The sequence below is a fragment of the Rousettus aegyptiacus genome, unplaced genomic scaffold, assembly GCF_014176215.1.
Source record: "Rousettus aegyptiacus isolate mRouAeg1 unplaced genomic scaffold, mRouAeg1.p scaffold_m13_p_17, whole genome shotgun sequence".
NCBI classification, from domain to species: Eukaryota; Metazoa; Chordata; class Mammalia; order Chiroptera; family Pteropodidae; genus Rousettus; species Rousettus aegyptiacus.
In genome coordinates, this window is record NW_023416292.1 from 30,590,594 (window position 1) to 30,610,860 (window position 20,267).

Genomic DNA, 20,267 nt, shown 5'->3' on the forward strand with positions numbered 1-20,267 from the left:
ATTAGTCTACTAATAAAATAGTAAATGCTCAGTAATCGTTATTAAGTTATTTTTAAAATATAGAGTGCTGTGAGCAACCTAGGCAATACGCTAAGAGTTTCATGTGTACCGTCTCACTTACTGTCAGATGCTGGAAAGAGCCACAGTCCCTAAATCTTACCCCGTCCCTGACAGGAATGCCAAAGTCATAGTTTTAAGACTTTGAGAATTGTAAAAAAATAAAATAAAAAATAAAAAATAGAGTGCATTGTGGTGGTGTGCAAGCAAGACAAATCCTTTAGGAAACCCTTCCCTTTTTCACTTAGTGTAAGTGACATTTCTAAGAGCTATTACCAGTGGGGAGGGAGGGGGGGAGAGAGAGAGAGAGAGAGAGAGAGAGAGAGAGAGAGAGAGAGAGAGAATGAGAGAACGAACGAGAACGAGATCGAGATCGCAGGAGAGGGGCCGCGCCCACGCAGGGCAGCCAGCCCAGAGCCGGGCTCCAGGAGATCAGCTGCACTCACACGTCCTTCCGCAGTGATGGACTCCAGGCAGACTCAAGACAAGAACAGGCATGAGCTGAAAGAGCACATTACTGTTCCCACTGGTGTCTTTCCCATTGAAGTTGGGCAATAACCTGGGGTGACTCGGTGAGTCAGGGAACACACATAACCCACAGAAAGGAGGGCCCTTGGAGGGAAAGTGTGCGAGAGTGTGTTGGGGGTGACCAAAGAGACACAGAGAATCAAGGAGGCTCGCTCCTCTCCTCCACCAATCCCAGAAAACTGAAAATGACAATAATTTGGATAAAACTGCCATCAGAAGTGGGGAAGAGACAAGAGAAATCTAGGCATGACTGATTGAGTAAAAGGAGCAATAAAAATTGCATTAGCTATGGAGGAGAACACGGAAAAATGAAAACCGTGAATTTGCTTCGGGAGGAGGGTGGAATTGTGGATGATTTTTCAAAAGTCTGTTATTTCAATAAACAGCTTTTTAAAAATGACATCCTGTGTTTGAGAGTCAGGACTCGTCTGGAGAGTCCCAGGTCCCTGATCCTGGAATTCAACTCCCTTCCCGCGGGGCCGGTAGGACTTTAAACTGATCCTGAGGACAAAGAAGGAAGCCTGTGCCACATTTTAATGACCACCAGCTGCTGGGCCAGCCCCTCCCTGGAGTTCGCCTTGGCCACACCCTCAGAGCACTCTGCGTTGGGGCAGCCTGTGCTCCCCAGGATTTGGCCATCTCTAGGTTAAATCCGCTGCCTGGAAAATGTTACTGTCAGGGTCACCAGGTGTAGAAACCATCCTGCCTTTGGCGTGAGGAGCTTTGCTGGCTTCGCTTTCCCTGGGCTCTCCCGTGAGAGAAAGTCTCACAGCACCGCCTTGGGACCCCCTCTCTTCTCTGCAGCTGGGAGGTGGGCAGAGACACTTCCTCAAAGGCCGAGGCTGATCAGTCAAGAAATGCAAAGGCTCGACAGTCCCCTTGCCACGTGGTCCATCCCCCGTACATGAAATGATGTGATTCGTAGCCCACCTTCTGGCTTCACCTTCACGACATCTTACGGGAGGTTCAGCAAGCCTAACTGATTTTATGAATCACCAGATTTAAAGGTCACTCCCCCTTTCTCCCAGCAAGGGGAACGTGGACGCTGAAACTTATCTCCTATACGACATCATTATTTTTTTAATTTAAATTAAATGCAATGTGTTGACCACCAGATATTTCTCCAGCAAAATGGGCTCATTTGGGAACGACAAAGAATTGCAATTCGGAACATGCAGTCTAATGGAAAGTCCGGAGCAACGAAGAAGAGAAATGCTGTTTTATGAACTTAGGAGGGCCTGATGTAAACAAGGAGTCCATTGGCGGAAACTGAAAGTTCAAAGTCTACTGAGTTTTCACTGGCCGAGTCATGGCCGTCTCCCGTTGGCTGAGCTGTTATTGGTCAAGGAGGAACCCTTTCCTCCTGCAGAGACTGCAGTGTAGTCTCCCCTTCTGTCAAGATGCAAGGCGCGCCTCTTCCTGTCAGGATCAGGAGTGTGCATGAAGTGACAGGTGCGTCAGAGTTCTCTCTTCTAGCCTCCCAACTCCGTTTTAAATGAGGTTTTGTTGATTATTTGTCACATTTCCCCCCTTTTGATCGAGATCGTTTCCCAGAAGCATTCTGATCGAGAGTCAGGTTTCCAGAGTCAGTGGCCTTTCGTCCCTCGATGCCGGGAAGGACCTTTCTCGAGGGTCGTGTCCCCCATCGGAGGGAAAGTGAACAGATTGAAAACCTATTGTGATCCCATTTGAGTAAACCAGAAGGGGTACGGGGGAGCTCTCTCAGGCATTTCTCATCTAAGGTGCGTACCTTAGAACAGTGAGTATAGCAAAGGTACACTCCGAACTGAAAGAATTAAGTGCTTTGGGAAGACACAAAGCAGGGATAAAACGTGAAGCAATTAAACAGTATTGTTATCTCAGAAGAAGCTGTTTGGAACAAAGTGTCTTATCAATAATATAGACTATGAATTTGGATGAAAACCCGGAGAGAGTTAATAATCTGGCTGGTAGACGTCCGTGGGGTTTCCACCTCCTCACTGTCCTGGTCTGAACGTTTGGGGAAAGCTGTCTCACCAGGTGTCATCTGCTTCAATTTTGGGAAATCGTCACCTTCGAGTCACCAGATGGTGTGCAAGTCCAGTCAGGATGAGGTGCTTTCTGTACACATGTTGTGAGAATCCAGGAGTCTGTTCCCTGGGGTGTGGTGGCATGAGGGCTGGTTAGCAGGACCTGATTGGGGCCTTTCCGGGTGAGGTCGAAGAGTCTTTCCGGAGGGGTCTCTTCCGAGAGATGAAGTGTCCGGGCAGCAAGGGTGTTGCGTAAAGTCTTCCGTCCCTGGAGTGCTGTACAAGATCGCTGTGTAGGTACATGGTTAATCTTGACAGACATCTTTCCAAGGAGACACTGAAGTATATCAATTGAAATATACCAGCTGCAGATCAAAAGAGGCAGGGGCTGGGTGCATTGGGTCCCCTGTGACTGTCTCAAAGGTGAGAGTTCATGAGTTCCAAAAGGGCGGATCTGAGATTTAGAAGGACCAGTGGCAGTGCTTTGGGCCAAGGTATTTGGAGAGTCTCTTTGAATCTTTATCGGTTGAGTGGTAAACACAATGAAAGTGTTGTAAAACTGGCCAAATAGCACAGACTTGTTGAAGAACCCGACTGGTAAAATGAGTTCCCCAGTCCCTACGGGCTTTGAGAGGGGGGGTTCCCTGCGTGAGGATAATCTTTCCCAAAAGGATGCAGAAGAGGCAGTCGCCTGTCTACAAGAGAAAGCTTCAGTCCAGCAAGGACACATACAGACCGTGACTAAAACACGTTTACATCCACGAGATGGGGGAACCTGCATGGAATCCATCCGCCGAAATTCGAATGGTCCCTTAAGCAACGTGAAGTGTCAGGGGGCAGGGAGCACGGGCTTCCTGGGTTGTGCTTCAGTCGAGTGGCGCAGGCGAGGCAGGCACCTTCGGCATCCTGATTAATATTTCCCCACCAACACTGATTGATGAATGTCATCGTTTTGTCTGTGAGTCAATGGTTTGATGGGCGTGCAGTCATTAGGAGTAAGGTTTTTGCCTCCAGTAGGACTGCGTTGTTATTTGGCCCAAACCAGAGCTTTCTTTTTTCTTTTTTCTTTTTTTAAAAAATCAAACCAACAATTGTTGAATTTGCACTGTTTTTCTTTCTCTGAGGCCAGCTGTTGGGCTGCGCTGGACAGTTTTTCAAAGTCATCACTTGGGAAATATCCCTTTAGACCATGGCAAAGCTCGGGCTGCTCTCGGCTCCACTTAGGGTAGCATTCCTCGTGAAGTGTCAGCTCGGTGATTTTCCTCAGCTGCCAGCGAGTCAAGTTGAGGCGCCCAGGGATCTTAATCATAGCTGAAGCTTCAGGTAAAAAGAGAGCATCCAATAATTCCTGAACATACTGGCCGTTTTAAATTTTATTTCTGCTGCAAGTAAGAGAAGGCACATGGCTTCCACATTCTGAAATCATGGGCTACTACAAAAGCATATCTACTCTCAGTACAAACGTCAGCAGCTTTGCCCCTGGCTAGGGTTCAGGCCCCGAGGCAAATGCGCCATTTCGACTACATCAAAGCACGTTGTTATTGCACATTCAGCCGATATTTGCCATTGTCACCTTTTAAATAAGAACATTCGGGGAACCATGAGAAGTCCCCGTTTCCTGCAGACCATCGGGAGGGGTCAGGACGTGATCCGTCAGTGGTCAGCTGTCATCAGGCCTTCGTCAGTCATGGAGAGGAGAGTGGCAGGGGTACGGTAGTTATAGTGTGAAAGAGTTATGTGAGGAGCAGTTGACAAAAGGATGTCTTAGGAGGTGAGGCGGCTGACTGAAAAATGTGGACTGCGGTGAGAATTCAGGAGGACTTCTGTTGCATGGCATACAGAGATGGTTGAAGAGAATCCCACAATTTCCTTAGTGGCCATGACCAAAAGGGCAGTGGCACTTAATGGCTCTAAGGCAAGAGGGGACATTCCTGTGCCACAGGGTCCAGTTGCTGGCTGTGACACCCTATGGGTCTTGGTCCAGTGTTTTTAGAGTGAGTATCCCAAGGGCATTCCCATTCATAGACAAAAAAGAATAAGAGAATCTGGTGTTTGGAATGCCCAAGGGCAGGTGGGTTTCCTGACTGCTCCTTTACAGCTGTAAAGGGCTCTGTGCTATTCTTCCCATAAAGTTGGTTCAGGGTTGTTGTTATTTAGTAAAGCATAAAGAAATTGGCCGTAATGGAGAACTTCGAGATCTAATTTCGTCGTCAATAACTAACTAGCCCAAGAAAACCTCTCAGTCAATGCTTTGTTTTGGGCTTGGGGAAACTTAGGACACTATAAACCCTATCTGGATCTATATACAGCCCTTGTTCTGATATCAGTTGCCCTAAATAATGAACTTGGGTTTGGGCAAACTGCAAATTATCCTTGGCTGCCTTATTTCCCTTAAAGGCTAAACGCTTTAGCAAGTGGATGCTGTCTTCCCGTGAGGAGACTTGAAAGGGAGAGCCAAGAGCGAGTCGTTCCACATATCGTAGAAGGCAAAAAGGTATTGACTAGCTTCGTCAACTGGGATGCTACAGATCGCGCTGCATAAATCAGCTACGGTGAAGAATTTACTTTCAGCTGGGATGGATGTGGGTAGTGAGTAAGGGTTAGGAACAACAGGGGGTCACTGGGTAACGATGTTGTCTGTGGCTCAGAGGTCCTGGACAAACCTTTACCATTGGCCTTTGGGCTTCCTCACGGGTAAAATAGGGACTAGAGCAGGAGATACCGAGGCCCTAAGTCACGTAACCTTCCATCATGGGCTTTACTCATGGGGTATTGGTTGATTCTGGGAAGGCACTCGCGTCCATAAGGACATAGGGAGCTTCGTTCCCAGTCTGGAGAGTGGTTTCTCAGCGCAGATTAAGAGGGGGGGATTGGGAAGAGCCCCTGCAGCTCCTTGGAGCCCACTCATTGGGCATTAGGAGGACATCAGAAGGGCTCCTCGGGAGGCCGAAGGATGATGACGGCAGGAACCAGGAGGTTTGGGTTTTGGAGAGGGGCCTTCATTTGCCAGAGTTGAGAATTAAGACTTTTAGTGCTTTTTCTTTCAGATGGCTCATCTAGGGTGTGAGCAAGCTGACTGATGAAAAGTGGACGCAGTCTCTCATTCCATCCTGGTCCGTTTTAGCTAAAAGAGTGAGGTCTCAGTTCAGCCTGATAATAAACGCAGAGTTGAAAGCTACTCAAGTGGAATTAACATCTGCAGGAAAACCAGAATTTTCTTTGAAAACAATCTGAAGTTGATCATAATAGTGGTGAACAGGTTCATCAGACTTGTGTAAACTAGAATTTCGCTCCAATCAGCAGGCTTTGGGAAAGCCTCAGGAATTGCCGAATTAGGTCGCTTAACCACGGCCAGAGTCTGATCATACGGTATGGCAGTGGATTGGTCTTCCTGCTGTATTTATTTCTAGAGACCTTTCGGGGTTTTCCCAATCAGCAGTTTCCATCCAATGCCAAACCTGGTCTTCACCAACAAGCATACGGACTGGCCGATATGTCTTCCTGGAATGCAGAAGCCTTTACTATGTGAGGGAGTTGGCCACGCCAGTATTGCTGTGGTGATTAGATCTGATCCAAAGAAGTAGCAACTGTTCCCTTGTGCCAAGTGGAGCCCCAGCCCAGGCAGGCTGGTGTCCCTCTGCTGCAGCTCATTTTCCTCTGCTTCTCACACAAGCCCAGTCCGGCCACTGTTTGAAAGTTGTGGGTGAGATGAGAGCCAGATTGAGTGATTGGTGGGGAGGCTTCCAGAGGCTACCAATTACAGCCTCCTTCGGGGGTGACCAGACCCCATAAAAAGCATGTGAACACACGCACGCACATACACAAACACTCACCATCCACCTGTAGTAGCCTTCTTAAATTGGAATGTGCAGTCAGATCACCTGGGAATCTTATCAAAATGCAGATTCTGCTTAAATAGATTTGGGATGGGGTCTGAGCGTCTGCATTGCGAATAAGCTTTCAGATGATGCTGATGCTGCAGGTCCTCAGACCGCACTTGGCGTAGCAAGGCTCTATCTCACATTCTCCACCTGACCCACTAACACAGCCCTGCCTTCCTGGCATCAGGGTCAAGGGTGGGGTGAGCCGGGTAAACCAGAGTCTCGAAGAGGAGATGGACATATGGGCCAGCAACTGCATCATAATGTGTTATAGTGTTAATGGAGGTACATAGAGACGTGGTTAAGCACAGGGCAGAAAGAGACTACGTGGAGGGAATGAAGAGAAAGGAAAGAAAGAAGAGAAAGAGTGAGGAAGGGAGGGACACGTCCCACAGAAATAGATGGGTTTCCGTCTATGGATTTTCTTACCGGGTCTAGGAAGGAGGTGAAGCTAGTCTGGGTGACCGTTGGCATTTCGCTGGCCTCATTTGTAAAAACAGGGTAAGACGTACCTACCTCCTTCACAAAAGCATCAAGTTTCACGTGTTAGTAAGTACTCAAAAGTGTTGCGTTAGCGATCGATGAAAGTAGGTATCGTTATCAACCAAAAGAAATGTCAACCTCCAGGGTCACGGCCTAGGAGAAGGGGCTGTAGACTAAGCCGAGGGGCACCTAGGAACCCAATGTTGGAGGTTTTGCATTTGTGCCAAGAGCTCAGCACCAGTGTGAGAGCCGGCTGGAGGCTGTTGGCAGAAAAGCTGTGTGTGAACAGCGTTCCCTGTGCAGCACAGCAGCTCAGCGTCTCCGGAGCCCCGCATTTCTTCGTGTTGCACTAAAACTTGATGATGCGTTAGAATCACCTGTTCTAGACCTCATCGGTCAGGACCGTTGGGGCGGAGGGGCCTTTTCTCGGGGGAAAGAACCTAAGGGAGGTTTAGAGACAATGGGTGTAGTCTGCGAGTGGTACATACCTATCTCTGTGTTACCCTGGGTAGCAGCAGAAAAGAATTTCACCTGAGACTTCCCAGACCAGCATGTCATGTCCTGTCGAGAAGAAGGCTTTCCCAGGCAGGGAGGAGACCCACTTGGCATTCCGAAGGGCACTGCCATTACGTCATGGCCTTGGTTCGATGATAGACACGCTGCACGGAGAAGCACAGGTTGTGGCACGCACTCCAGCAGGTTCCGGCCACACAGGCCAAGGTGGAGGCTCGAGTGGTAGAAACTCTTCTGTGGGAAATCAAAGTGGCCTCAGTCATGCTAGAAATCAGTTAGCCACACCCTGGTGAATCCCATCACAACGGACATTTTGAGCGTTTTCCCGGGTTTAGGAGGGGCGTTTTCCTCGGGAAGGAACGACAGAGAACACCGTGCTAATCACGTTTGCACTAGAAGATATTGCTGGGATCTCCTCGTTTTACACAGAAAGCCTCAGTGGTTAAACCAGAAAATGCAGCCTTGGCGGGGACTGCGGGGTTTCCTGGAGAGCCACTGGGTGTGGATGCCGGGGCCAGACCCGGGGGCCAGCAGAGGTATTCCCTTCTCCCGGCCAGCGACAGCTGCTTCGTGGACCACTCCCCAGGGATGCAAACAGTTCGGTTTTCAATCACACAATCAAGGTCCCTTTCAGCTCAAAATTTCTACAAGTCTGTCATCGAATATGCATCGCACAGCTCAGTGTTCAAGGCTCCATCGCCAGCACTGTGGAAGTTACGTGGTCTCTTCTTCCCACTCACTCCTCGTGCTCCCAAGAGCGTATCAGTTTGAGAAGCCAGTGAAAAAAACGGGAGGATAGCATTCTCATTCCGTTACTGTCTTCTGTTAAAGCATTGCAGGCAAATTGTTTTTCCAGATAACTGAAGCTTCGTCCATTAAGTGCCAAGATTTTATTTGAAACTGTTTTGGTGGAAATCTTTTCAAAGTGTGCAACACAGCACTCTGCTTTCTTAAAGCGATGAGGCTGAATATTATGTAGCCGTTCTTTAATGTTTAGAGTTACTGTTCATTTGTAGCCATTTGTTCAACAGTGGGTTTTTTTTTTTTTTTTTAAGTAACTATTGTTGGTTAGACAGGCTTAACCACTGGGAATACAGCGGTGAACAGAGCATCAATATTGCCTTCCCATAGCTCCTGGGTGATGGGGGAGACTGAAGAATTAGCCACGTGGTGAGCTACTGCTCTGATAGGGTGAGCAGAGAGGGGACTTTACCTAATCTGGGGTCAGGAAAGGCTTCCTGAGAGCTGGAGCATCAGTAAAAACAATCTGTTGAAGGAGCTTGGGGAGTCGAAGGTGATGCTTTGGGAAGAGGGAACCGCAAGAGTAAATACCGAGAGGCAATGTGGAGTTTGAGGGAAAATGCAGAGGAGCGTGGGGCTTGGGGCGCGTGGTGTGGGGAGGGGTGTCACAGGCCGGTGTGCACAGGACAGAGCCAGGACACCGAGAGCCTCCCGTGTCTTGGGTAAGAACTGGGTCTTTGTCTTCTTTTAGTCTCTGTGCAGTGCACTTTGATTAATCAATGGACGAATGTGTTTTGGCCACCCACACTATGCCAGGTGGTGGTGGTGACTGCCAACCACACGTGCTTGCTATACGCCAGGCATCACACTGGCGCTCGCACGGGTTACCTTATCTAATCCTTACAAAGTCGGCGTTAATATCGTCCCTATTCTATGGATGAGGATATTGAGTTTCCAAGAACTTAGGCAGTTTGCCCAGTCACACGGCTCATCCGGCACCTGCTGTGGTAGGTGCCACAGGTAACAAAGATGTGTTGGGGAGGATTTCTGCAGACATGCGTGGCATTTTTATGACCTAGCCTCAGAAGCTGCACACCATCATTTCTGCCATACTCTGTGGGCCGAAGCAGTTACCAACATCTACCCACGTTCAAAGGGAGGCGACTTCGACCTTACCACTGTGTGGAAGGAGCATCAGTGTCATGTTGTCGGAGAGCACGATGGATGCGAGATGCTCTGGCCGCCGTGTTTGGAAGATGCAGGCTGCCGGCCAGTACCCTGGGAAAGGCAGTAGGTCGAAGGCTGAATCCATCGCCCGGGTGGGCACCACCGCTCAGTGCAGGTGGGGCAGAAGCACGTGCCCCAGCGGTTTCCCTCCGGGAAATCCCTGCCTGCGTGATATACAGAGGGAGGAAGTGTTTTCTGGGTCGCCAGACTGTACCTCCTGGGGTCATTTTTACTTTGCGAGGCCAAGGTCTCACGACCAAGGCCGACGTGTCGGGTACACCAGTAGTAGTGATTCATTCCCATGATGCTGAGGGACTCGGGTCCACTGAGCAGTGATAGCTGTGAAGAGGGAGCCAGTGACCGTAGTGTTTGTCCAGGAGGGCTGATTACGTCCGAGTCACCTGTCTCCCCGGCAGACTGCAGCAGGCTGTGTATCATTGAGAAGTGTGAACATGGTACTGACCCCTTGGGGAGCTTAATTAGGAAGGGGTGTCCTGGAAAGGACTGGAATTTCTGCTCCTCCTGTGGTTGGAGGCTCAGTGGATCTGGGTAAACGCAATTTCATTTGCTGGTATTCAATGAACTGAGATCCAGAAGCAAGAGAGTGGAAGAAAAAATAAAAAACACCTAGGAATTTCTGGATGACCAGATTCAACGCACTCTGAGAAGTGAAATTGTGAGAGAGGAGGTTGAACAGGTAAACGCAGAGGACCTTGAACACCAGGCTAAGGGATTTCATCTTCTTACTTAAACCGGCGACTTCCAGACATTTTTGATCGGGCAACACATTAGTACATTTTCTGAGCATTCTTGGTTGAAATGAACACTCATCACTGCTGTACAAATATCTGATGTACTTTGTAATACCTTTTCAAGAATAGAATTAAGGCAGAGGCCAAGTAATTACCAAAGACGATTCTAATGTTTTTTCTGTGCCCCAGTAGGTCGGTGCACACACCCCCTGTGCTGGAGGCCACGGGGTCAGACTATGGGAAAGCTTTGAAGGGTTTTACTCCCGGGAGAGGGACGGTCAAGGTGGCGTGTGAGAAAGTCTCAGCTGGCGGAGACCCAAGGAGGAGGTGCTTGTTATCTCTAGACCTGGACCCGCCCCAGCCCTCTCTGCGGTTCTGTGACCAAGAGAAGCTATTATTCAAATGTGAACTCACCCGGCTCCCTGCTCATTTCTCACATCGCTCTTCTTCCCCAACTTTTCAGAGTTGGAATATTTGTTCCATATACTGAACAAATTGCACCAAGCTCTGTAGACCTGCAACACCTCAAAACAAAAACAAAAACAAAAACAAAATCCTCCCCCCAAATCCCGTGTCTCATTCTGTCAAAGCTTTTTCTTGATCCAGCCTGGAAAAACATCCGGTCTGTCTTCCTCTGTTACCATGTGCTACACACGATTTCTCTCGTCGCCAGAGTCTTGCTAGCTCCCCTGCTCATGTGTTGGATCCTCGCGAATCACCCAGTGGGCCAAGACGCCTGCTCCGCGTAGGAGAACGCCTGGTAATATTGTGTAATACGCACCCGGCAGTGTGAATACGCACAGCTGTCGAATGTTAATCCTCCCAGCAGGCTTAAAAACCCAAGTGCCAGTCCATGCTGAAGCCATGGTTCGGGTTGTCTGGCCTTCTCGTTTGTCAAAAAGCCCGGGAGGCAGTTGACTGGCCTACAAGAGCTCACACTTCCAAACTGGTCACGGAAAGGCTGTCAGTTTATCCCCTTCTATCACTGCCACCTGTTAGCGGATGCGGCTTTGTTTGTTTGTTTGTTTTTTACCTGCCAATGTTGGGAGCCTGGGTTTAACTAGTGGGAAGGTGAGCTTAAGAAGAGCAGCAATACCCGAGCTAGAGCCTTGCTGTGACTCGAGGGCAAGGTCGGGACTAGGACGAGGCAAGCGGGGTGCCCAGGGCACCAGGCTTAAGGAGGCCTCTGTCTCCGAGTCAGTACCTGAGAGCGATGGCTCCGGAAAACCCGCCCGGCTACAGGGGCCCCTTTTCCTCTCCCGCCTGACTTAGCGCCCACCCACCGTTGAGCTTATATAGGGAGATGGATCATTTTTACCAGGGTTTAAGCAGAATCCCATCTGGTCTAAGCATACGCCAGATTCTGAGGGTGTTTTTTTTTTCTCCTGTTCGTCCAGAGGGCCCGAGCCCAGGATGGAGTAGGGAGTGCAGTCGGTGATGAGTCAGAGGTAATGGTCTCTGAGACTAGGAAAATGAGATGGTAGAGGTCAGGGCAGGAGAAGTAATCCACGTGTCTCGCATATTCACACGTGTCATCATGGCTCTTGGCAAGTGGTCAGCGGAGGCTTCTCCGCCTGTTGAGGGCATTCGGATCGTAGGTTCGTGTTCTCTTGGTTTAAGGAGCCCTGGCCTTTGGAGCTCTGACCATTGGGCCATCTGTTACCAAGCTCAAAATGCTGCTTCTGCAAGTCTGCCCCTCGGCCTGCCGGGTTTGTGTCTGTCACACACACCATTCCTTGCACATGGGCAGCCGTTGCTTCCGGGGAATTCTGTTCGCCTTTTCATTCCTGCCAAGTCTTTCAATAATGAATGGCACCTAATGAAATCCTTCCAGCTCACCCGCTCTAAGCTTGGAGCAAACCTGGAGTGCAGGCCAGAGGTTATCAAAACGACTCCAGGTGCACAGGTTAATGGTGGTCCTCTAGACACAGTCAAAGTAGTCAGTTAAAGGAAAAAATGGGCACAAAATTTTTTTTTTTTCCTTTTTGAAATGGAAACTAGCTGGAAATAATCCAAGTGTCCAAAATAGGGGACTGGCCAAGTCAGTTATGGTACATCAACTTAAAGGCATGCTAGGTCAGAAACTAACTCTTATAATGTAATGTTACACTAAAAAGCACCCAGAATACAGAACCGTGTGTTCACTGCATGAAACAGGCCTATGGGAAGTTGGTTGCGTCGGGATGGTGGGTTTAGCAGTGACTTTTTTTTTCTTCTCACTTAAAAATGCTCTCAGTGATATTATTTTTATAATAATATTGGTGTTCAAAAAAGTTCTAAGCACCTTGAACAAAGGAAGATGATGCGACAAAGACTAGAGATGCGTGCCATGCAGCGAATGCGCAGGTCCCACTCTGAGAGGCTGGAGTGTGGCTTCTGGCCTCTGCCTGTCCGGGCCGAGGCCCCCACTTCTAGCCGTAGCACCTCGAGCATATCCTTCTCTCACCTGTCAGGTGGACACAAGAATGGTGTCTACTTCATAAGCGATTGTAAGTCCAGGAGAGTTAGTGTATGTGTCGTGTTTAGAAAAATTCCTGGCCTAGAGTGAGCACTCAGTAAATATTAGTTTTCATGAAGATATTGTGGATACGCCATCTGCCCTAAGCCAGTGGTCCCCAACCCCCGGGTCATGGACCGGTACCGATCCATGGCCTGTTAGGAACTGGGCTGCACAGCAGGAGGTGAGCAGCAGGTGGGCTTCATCTACATTTGCAGCCGCTCCCCAGCGCCAGCATCACCGCCTCAGCTCCACCTCAGATCATCAGGCATTAGATTCTCATATGAGCACTGGTCCCCGGTGCCAAAAAGGTTGGGGACCGCTGCCCTAAGCCACATCAGCCTGGGAAAAAACTTAAGTCAGGAATTTCTCGGGCCTGGCCGAGACCCATTCTTGTAGGTCTTCCCTGATTTTTTCCAAGAGGCTTCGGGAGTATTTGGCAAGCCTGGGGGCCTCGCCGCCTCAGGGGCTGGCAAGAGGGAAGCCCTCGCCACGCTGGGTGGAGGCCCGCGGCCCCCACGGGGAGGCCGGTTCTCTCCCCCTGCGCAGGGAGACACCTGCCGCGGGTGCTGCAGGGCTGGTGGTCGACGCGGCAGCAACTGCAGATGCCACAGCTGGTGCTGTCTCCTGCGGGTGCCCAGAGTCACATGCCGGGCGCCTCCTGCCAGTCTACTCTGTGCCCTGCCACCCTGTCCTGGTGAAGTGTGGCTGTCACCTTCAAGTGTGTGCAGCCCCCTCACGGCCAGTCCATTAGGACAGAGACGAGCCTGAATGACACACGGCCCCTCCTCTCTGCCACTGAGCCAGTGCATGGGTTGACAACTGTGTGACAGACTCTCCCCTCCTCCCCAGGAGGCCTCGCAGGCCTTCCTGCCACCCACCTCCTGCTTGCAGGAGGACAAGCCCAGGCCTAACTACATCCTCACGTGGAGACAGCGCTGCTCCAGCTGGGACCCCATGCGGCACAAAGCCAGACTGACGGCCAAGCTGGAGGAAGCATTGGGATGCAGGACTAAAGCACAGATGCCCAGGCGGCCGAGGGCAGGCATGGCCGGAGCGGAGGCAGAGGGGGCGCCTGAGGCCGCTGCTGGCCGGACACGAAGGCGGGAGGAGGGGCCGCAGCTGCTGGAGAGGAAGAAGGGAGGCTCCCAGCAGATGCTAAAAGAAAAGAAAAGAAAAGAAAAAATTCCTGAAGCTCTTTTGCACAAATCACTTCAACCTCCCCAGAGTGTCTTCCTCAACCCCTACCACCCCATCCCCCCCATTCTTCCCTAGCTTTTAATTTATACGAAAAAGGAGTGTTTAAGGTTGGGAGTGGTGGTGGTTCACACGTGTGATTGTCTCACACACCTCATTCCAGAGACAGACCGATTACCTCAAGTAATGCTTTATTTCCCCGTCACCCCAGTGGGATTAGAAATGGGGACACATTCCTTAATAAAGGGGGCGGGGGGATGTCTGAGGAAAACTGAATGTTTTGTAAAGGGAAGAAGATACAACGTAAAAAGCCCTGGTGGAAATAAAGTGTTCAACCAGTCCTGTATCCATTAAAGTAATAACATCGTAGCATGGCAGGTTTATCACTCCCTTGCAGCTCCTCAGCGTGGGAGCTGTGGCTCTTTCGAAAAAATGAGAACAGAGTTGTGTTCTGCTGTTCCAATGTGGAAGGGCAGGTCTCCCTGTCCCTCCCCTCAGCCCCCAACGGGCCATCCTCCCAGCACTCCCCCCCACCTTGGACTTCTCCCAGCCTCTAGAACCATCGCTAAAATTCATTTCACTCTTTAATTAGATTTCATGGAGTAAAGGATTGGGAGGGGTGCTGGGAAAGGCGTTCATATGACCTCTTTCTGTAGAGAGGGGTAATGCTGTTGATAGGGGAGGTGGGACAATGGTTGCTATGGAGACGTATTCCCAGACATACAGACACACACTCATTTTAATGCTTTTTTTTTTTTTTTTTTTTCCGGCAGGAGAAGGATCCGGTGCCCTATTTTTAGTGTCAGATTTCAGCAAAACAATTCACTTTCATTTCATCACACACACTGCTGGGTTTTAAAGTAGGTCACATTTTCTGACTGTATCAAGAGCTCAGATCTGTCTTCCTTGAGTAGTGCAAGGTTCCACCGAAGATTTTACTGATTGAGACGAAGATCTCAGACTTGCCTTGGTTGGTACAGCTTTCTTTCATCTCTGTTTGACAGGCATTAGAATAGGCAGAATGAATAGCTTTGGGTAAATTTACATTTTAAAGACTAACGCCAAATGTCTAGGCAGTGATGATGTTAAGGGGTGGGGCATAGAAATTAAAAATGACAAACTGGTCTGTTATTCTGTTATCAGATTATCAATGATTATTATTAAAAAAAAAAAGGCCTTGAGTGCCGATTCTACACAGCTCATTGGGAAGCAATAAATCCTGACAGTAGCCGTCCAATTTAAGTCTTTGATCTTTGTTCCAGTTTTCCCGGGTACGTCAGAATGTGTGGATCCAGAGTTTTCGGTTTCAATTCTGCCGTGTGCCGGGTTGCAGGTTTCGAGTGTTTCTGTCTTCATTTCTTGCTTTGTGCTCTGTGCCAAATCTCACAGCCCTGCTGTGACCAGAACACCCCTCGTGACTGGAGCGAGCACTTGGACGGTCCCCAGCAGGGACTCGCCTGAGGCGAGACTGTGAACTGGCCCAACATCTCCAGTAGCCCTGGACTCGCCCACGCCCCTGGATCGTCCCAGAGCCTCTTGTTCCCAGGGGTTCAGTTTGGTCCAACGTGGCAGCAAATCTAGACTAATTTAGGAAGAGCTGCCCTCTCCTCCCCTGAAACTCCGTGTATCCTGAGTGGGCCCTTTTGTTTCTATTTTCAGACTGGTAGAGACTTCTGGCTTTCCGTTTACAGCAGAGTGGGGGCATTTCCTTTGTGTGGCATCAAAGGGCACCCCGTGGGCCACGGCCTTGAACATAACGCCCCGATAGAAACGGAAGACGGTGATGAAACCGTCTGGAGCCGAGGCCGACAGTGCGATTCTGGGTAACGGGCGTCCCGTCGGGTTTTGAATTCTCCTTCCTCACTTTCTGTACTTTCCAAACTTAGTTGAGGCTTTTAATGCCTGTCAAACGGAGATGAAAGAAAAGCTGTGGCGCGGCCAGCCTGGGATCTTCGGCGCAGTCAGAAAGCAAAGAGATGCTAACCTCGTGTGGACTGACTATTATGAACTAATTACCATGCTAAGTGCTAATCCCTCCTTTGTATATAGGCCCCGCAACCACACTCTGAGATATGGATTTTGATGCCCATAGAACTAGTGAGGAACCGGACAAGGAGCGAGTTTGCCCCTGGTCACGAAACTAGCAGGGGGTAGAAGGAGGATCAAACACAGACCTGTCCAAATGCAAATCTAATTTCTAACATCCTAACTGCATACACCTCAGATAAGTAGAGCTACCATTTATTAAACACTTACTAAATGCCAAACATTATATATGTACACATATATAAATTTTCAAATATTGGTAAAGATATACAAATAAAAATAAATATCTAACAAGTATGTATAAATAAAACCATGTCCTATACTTAAAATCATAGATAGTTTTATTTCTCAGTCTGTATTCTACAGTTAAGTAATTTGCCCAAAGTCACATAGGTAGTAAATAATGGGAGAGGGGATATTTGAATTCACGTTTGTGCAAAGCTCATAGTAGCTCCCCGGACCTGCGGGTTCAGATTGATTGGGGGATGGAGGGAAGCCTAGGTCTCAATTAGCGAATGGGCATCCATATTAGATGTGCCTGCCTTATTGCCACACGCACAAAACTCTATGAGTTGAAAACTCTGAGTTTTGACAGTCTAGCCAAGTGTACTTTCCTGCTGCGTCGATTGCAGGTGGGCTCCATCAACACCTACCTTAGGATAGGGGCCTCAGCCCCTTCGCTCGTAGGGCGGCTTTCTTTAGGAAGACACCGCCTCAGGTGGTCTGGGTCCTTGAGTGTGAGGAGCACCCAGTGTGGGCAGTTGTGTGAAAGGAAAATACATTGCTTTTGTATTTGCATAATTAAATTCTCGGGTCTATTTTTGGTTGCAATTCTGCTACCTTAGCTACAACGTAAATTGGTACCAGGATTGGGGGTGGGGGTAGGCGAGTGTCGTTTTAAAATCCTATAGTCCTTGAGCGACAGGAGGAGTAGGAAACTAAAGCTGAACCTACTCAATTTTTAAGACGTTAGGAAAAGCAGTAAGGGATATGCTGTCTGTCTTCAGCCTGTCATCGAAATCGACTAGCAGTCCAGTGGTTTGGGAACTTAAAAGTGAAAAAGATAAATGTCCCGACCCCCAGATGATATATTCCTAGGCAGCGGCTCCAGAGCTGCAGTGAGTTTCATTCAGCTGAGTGCCATTAAAAGCTCTCTGCTGGACGATGGGTGACAGCTTAGCTATTATCCAATTAAAGATGCTTTCCTTCCAGAATTTATTGTTTCAGATAGCCTCAACAAGCTGCCATTAAATTAAGGGGAGGGGTGGGCACCAGGCAAAAATCTACAAGTGGAAGACCTGAGTCTTCACGTTTAAAAACTCTTCTTAGACAAGATCCTTGGCCGTTGCTGCTTGTGCACGGGACGGACAGAAGGGAAGAGGTGCCCACGGCGTCGCTGAGGAAACCATGAGCCGAACCCGCACAAGCCCATGGCCCTTCACCGTCTAAAGCAACTCTCGTGCCTCCAAACCTGCATCCGCAGGAAATGGGCTGTGAACGCTGGGCATACTTGCCACTTCCTGCCTCAGCGGCCGCCTCGCAGGACAATGGATGCAGAAGAACCTCCCAGAGGACAGCTGGCTGACTGCTTCTGCCTAAGAAGAAGGCCTCCTCTATTCTCACTCAGCAGCATTTGATAACTGCTGTGAACTGTGTGACTTCCGGGGGCTTCCCATTTTCCGAATGGCAGTTTTCATTGTGGTTTTCCTATTCTTACTCCATCGCTGTGTGTGTAACTTGGGGGCAGATAACTAGTCTTTTAGTTTGTGATTTGCAAGATCGTGGACTCAATGTAGACTCAAAAAGGGGGATTCCACATCCCCTAGGGATCTTGATTTGAGCTGGGACCTCGATTTGAGCTGGAGGCAGTCGCTTGATAAGATTTTGGGGTGTCTTCCTGTGTGGAGCGAGTGTGTTCTCCATGGAGGTAGAAGGGTGGGTGCACATATATCTTTGGGAGGTCAGAGGGGCAAGCTGTGGCAGAGACCACTTAATTGTTCCAGAATATTAGTGTTCTCTCTATTCCATAGCGTGCGTACCCTTCCTGTCTAGCCAGGCACATGCTGCTGGAAAGACCCCACCGTTCCCAGTGTTTCTGACTCCCTTTCAGTCAGGAACGGTCATGTGACTATGGTCTGGTCACGCGGATGGAAGTAGCAGTGTGAGAAACTTCTAGCTGGAATGGTAATGTGAGGGCTGGAGCTGAAGGAGCCATTCTGGATCGTGAGATGATTTGGGAACTGGATGCAGAACATTAAGGCAGAGGAGACTGACCCCCTGGTACTGTGGAGCACTTTGCTCTCTGTTTACAACCAGGTTCATATGAAAGAGAAATGAACTTCTATGTTATTTAAGCCATCGTGCTTTGTTTTGGTTCGTTTTTTGGCGAGGGTCATGAGAGCTCAACCTCTTGCTACCAAACCTAGTTCTAACTGATACGTGAAAAATTACCTTCTTGAGTTTTCCCAATTTCCCTGAAATTGGCATATTTTGGAGGCTGAAGACCAAAAGCCATTCAGAGAGGCCATGAATCGAGGTAAATGTGATGCTACTCTGTCCCATGATACATAAATTAGAAGACAATCCTGTGCTCAGGGAATTCACACTCTGTTTTTACCACAATTTATATCATCATCTGTGTCTCTAGGAAACGCCGGTCCCTATGCCTTTGTATGGAGACACTGGAGCATCGGAAACCCAAATTCCTTTACTTCTCTGGGTTTTAGCTGGGGAGCTCGTCTCCAAAGCCCCCATGTTAGACAACTGTCTGCCAGGCTGGTTTAGGAAAAATCGCCTACCTGGCGCAGAATAGCCGTGGTTCTGGAAAATGACTAAACTCTTCCAAACTCTTTAAAAAATAAATCTATTCTTAATATCCCAACAACTGTTTAAATTGTGTTTCATCTAGTTCAGTAGAAATCTATTTTTACTTCTTAACTCCTTGTATCTCCCTTGACTTCAGTTTTTATGTGGAAATTTTTATATTCTATTTCTTCCAAATTATATCTTATTAACCTGATGCAGCCGAAGCCTGCTTCTGATTTACGCCATTTCTCAATCACCTGTTCCACCTCACTGTCGCATCGATTCAATGAGTTTGCTGTTGGCCACCTAAATATCACGAGTTTTCTCCTGTTTCCTCTCGTGTACAATGATAGTGCTTGTTTATAAAACTGCTTTGAAATTACCAAGGGGAAAGAGCTACATCAAGATAAAGTGCTGTGTTGTTTTTCTCTTGGAAATATGCCTTGGCTCAAATTGGAACTTGGGGTATAAATTGTAAAAGAGTCTGCCAAGAGTCCTCCAGTTCTGATACGCAGTGTTCGATGAATTTCTCCTTCCAAGCCAGGTCCCAGCGCACCCCAAGGGAGCTGGGGAGCAGAGTCAGGCAGGAGAAGCGTGGGTTTTAGTCCAGGGTCCTCATGTTACCATCACCCTGTTCCGTTTCTCCCTCTCTTCCTCCTTTTCTCCTCCCTCCTTCCCTGTCTCATTTTCTTCTTTCTAAAGTTTCCAATTCCTTTCCTCCCACCACCTCCTCTCCCGTCCTGACTTCCTCCCACCCACAAAACATAGTTCTGGTCTCTGGAGAGTGCCCGACGCAAAAAAAAAAAAAAAATCGGTGCCCTCATGAACTCACAGGCTAGTGGAAGAGACTGTCAATAAAACAGCAGCAGCAACAACAAAACCACAAATGGAACTGAAGCCAAGGAGAGAAAATAAAGTAGGAACGGGGAGTGAGGGAGGAGGGGGAAGCTTCGGCCAGGCTTGCCAGGGGAGGCTCACCGAGAAGACCAGTTTCGAATCCAGAACTAAAAGCAGTGGGGAGTTAGCCAGCGGCCCCCTGGGGAGGGGCGTCCTGGGGGAGCGGGGAAGTGGGAGCACGTCCAGGGGAGCCAAGAACGCAGAGGCAAGCACAGCCGGACAGAGAGCCCGAGCAGGAAGCAGCTGGCGAGGGGGTCAGAGAGGGCGGGGGTGCCCGTCGACAAGGCCCTGCAGGTCAGACTCCGGCCTTCTTTCTGGATGGGATGGGAGCCACTGGGAGGCCTTGAGATGAGGAGCGATGTCTTTTGGCCTGAGTCTCAACAAGATCCGTCAGCTGCTGTGTCAAAAACAGAGAAGGTAAAGGCACAAACGAGCTCTTGTGACCCTGCTGGCCAGAGATAATGGTGGCTGGGATCTGGGAGGTGGCGTGGAGAACGGTGAGGAAGAGGTTGAAGTCTGGGTTTATTTGGACAGTGGAGGGGATGATGGACTGAATTTGGGTTGGGAGAGAGACGAGTCTAGAAAGATGTCAAGATCTGAGCCACTGGAAAATGAAGAGGAGATGAAGGGCACT

The 20,267-nt window shown here is 49.1% G+C and overlaps 1 long non-coding RNA gene across 2 annotated transcripts in view; it reads left to right on the top strand.

The window, feature by feature from the left end:
* Window positions 1–20,267, top strand: part of LOC118612907 — a 136,222-nt gene that overhangs the window by 8,746 nt on the left and 107,209 nt on the right. Inside the window, exon 1 of one of the 2 annotated variants that reach the window (XR_004955250.1) lies at window positions 19,852–20,050. The exons of the other annotated variant lie outside the window; for it this stretch is intronic. This is a non-coding gene — a long non-coding RNA (uncharacterized LOC118612907). Of the gene's footprint in view, window positions 1–19,851; window positions 20,051–20,267 lie in introns of those variants that run through there. 2 annotated transcript variants of the gene reach the window in all.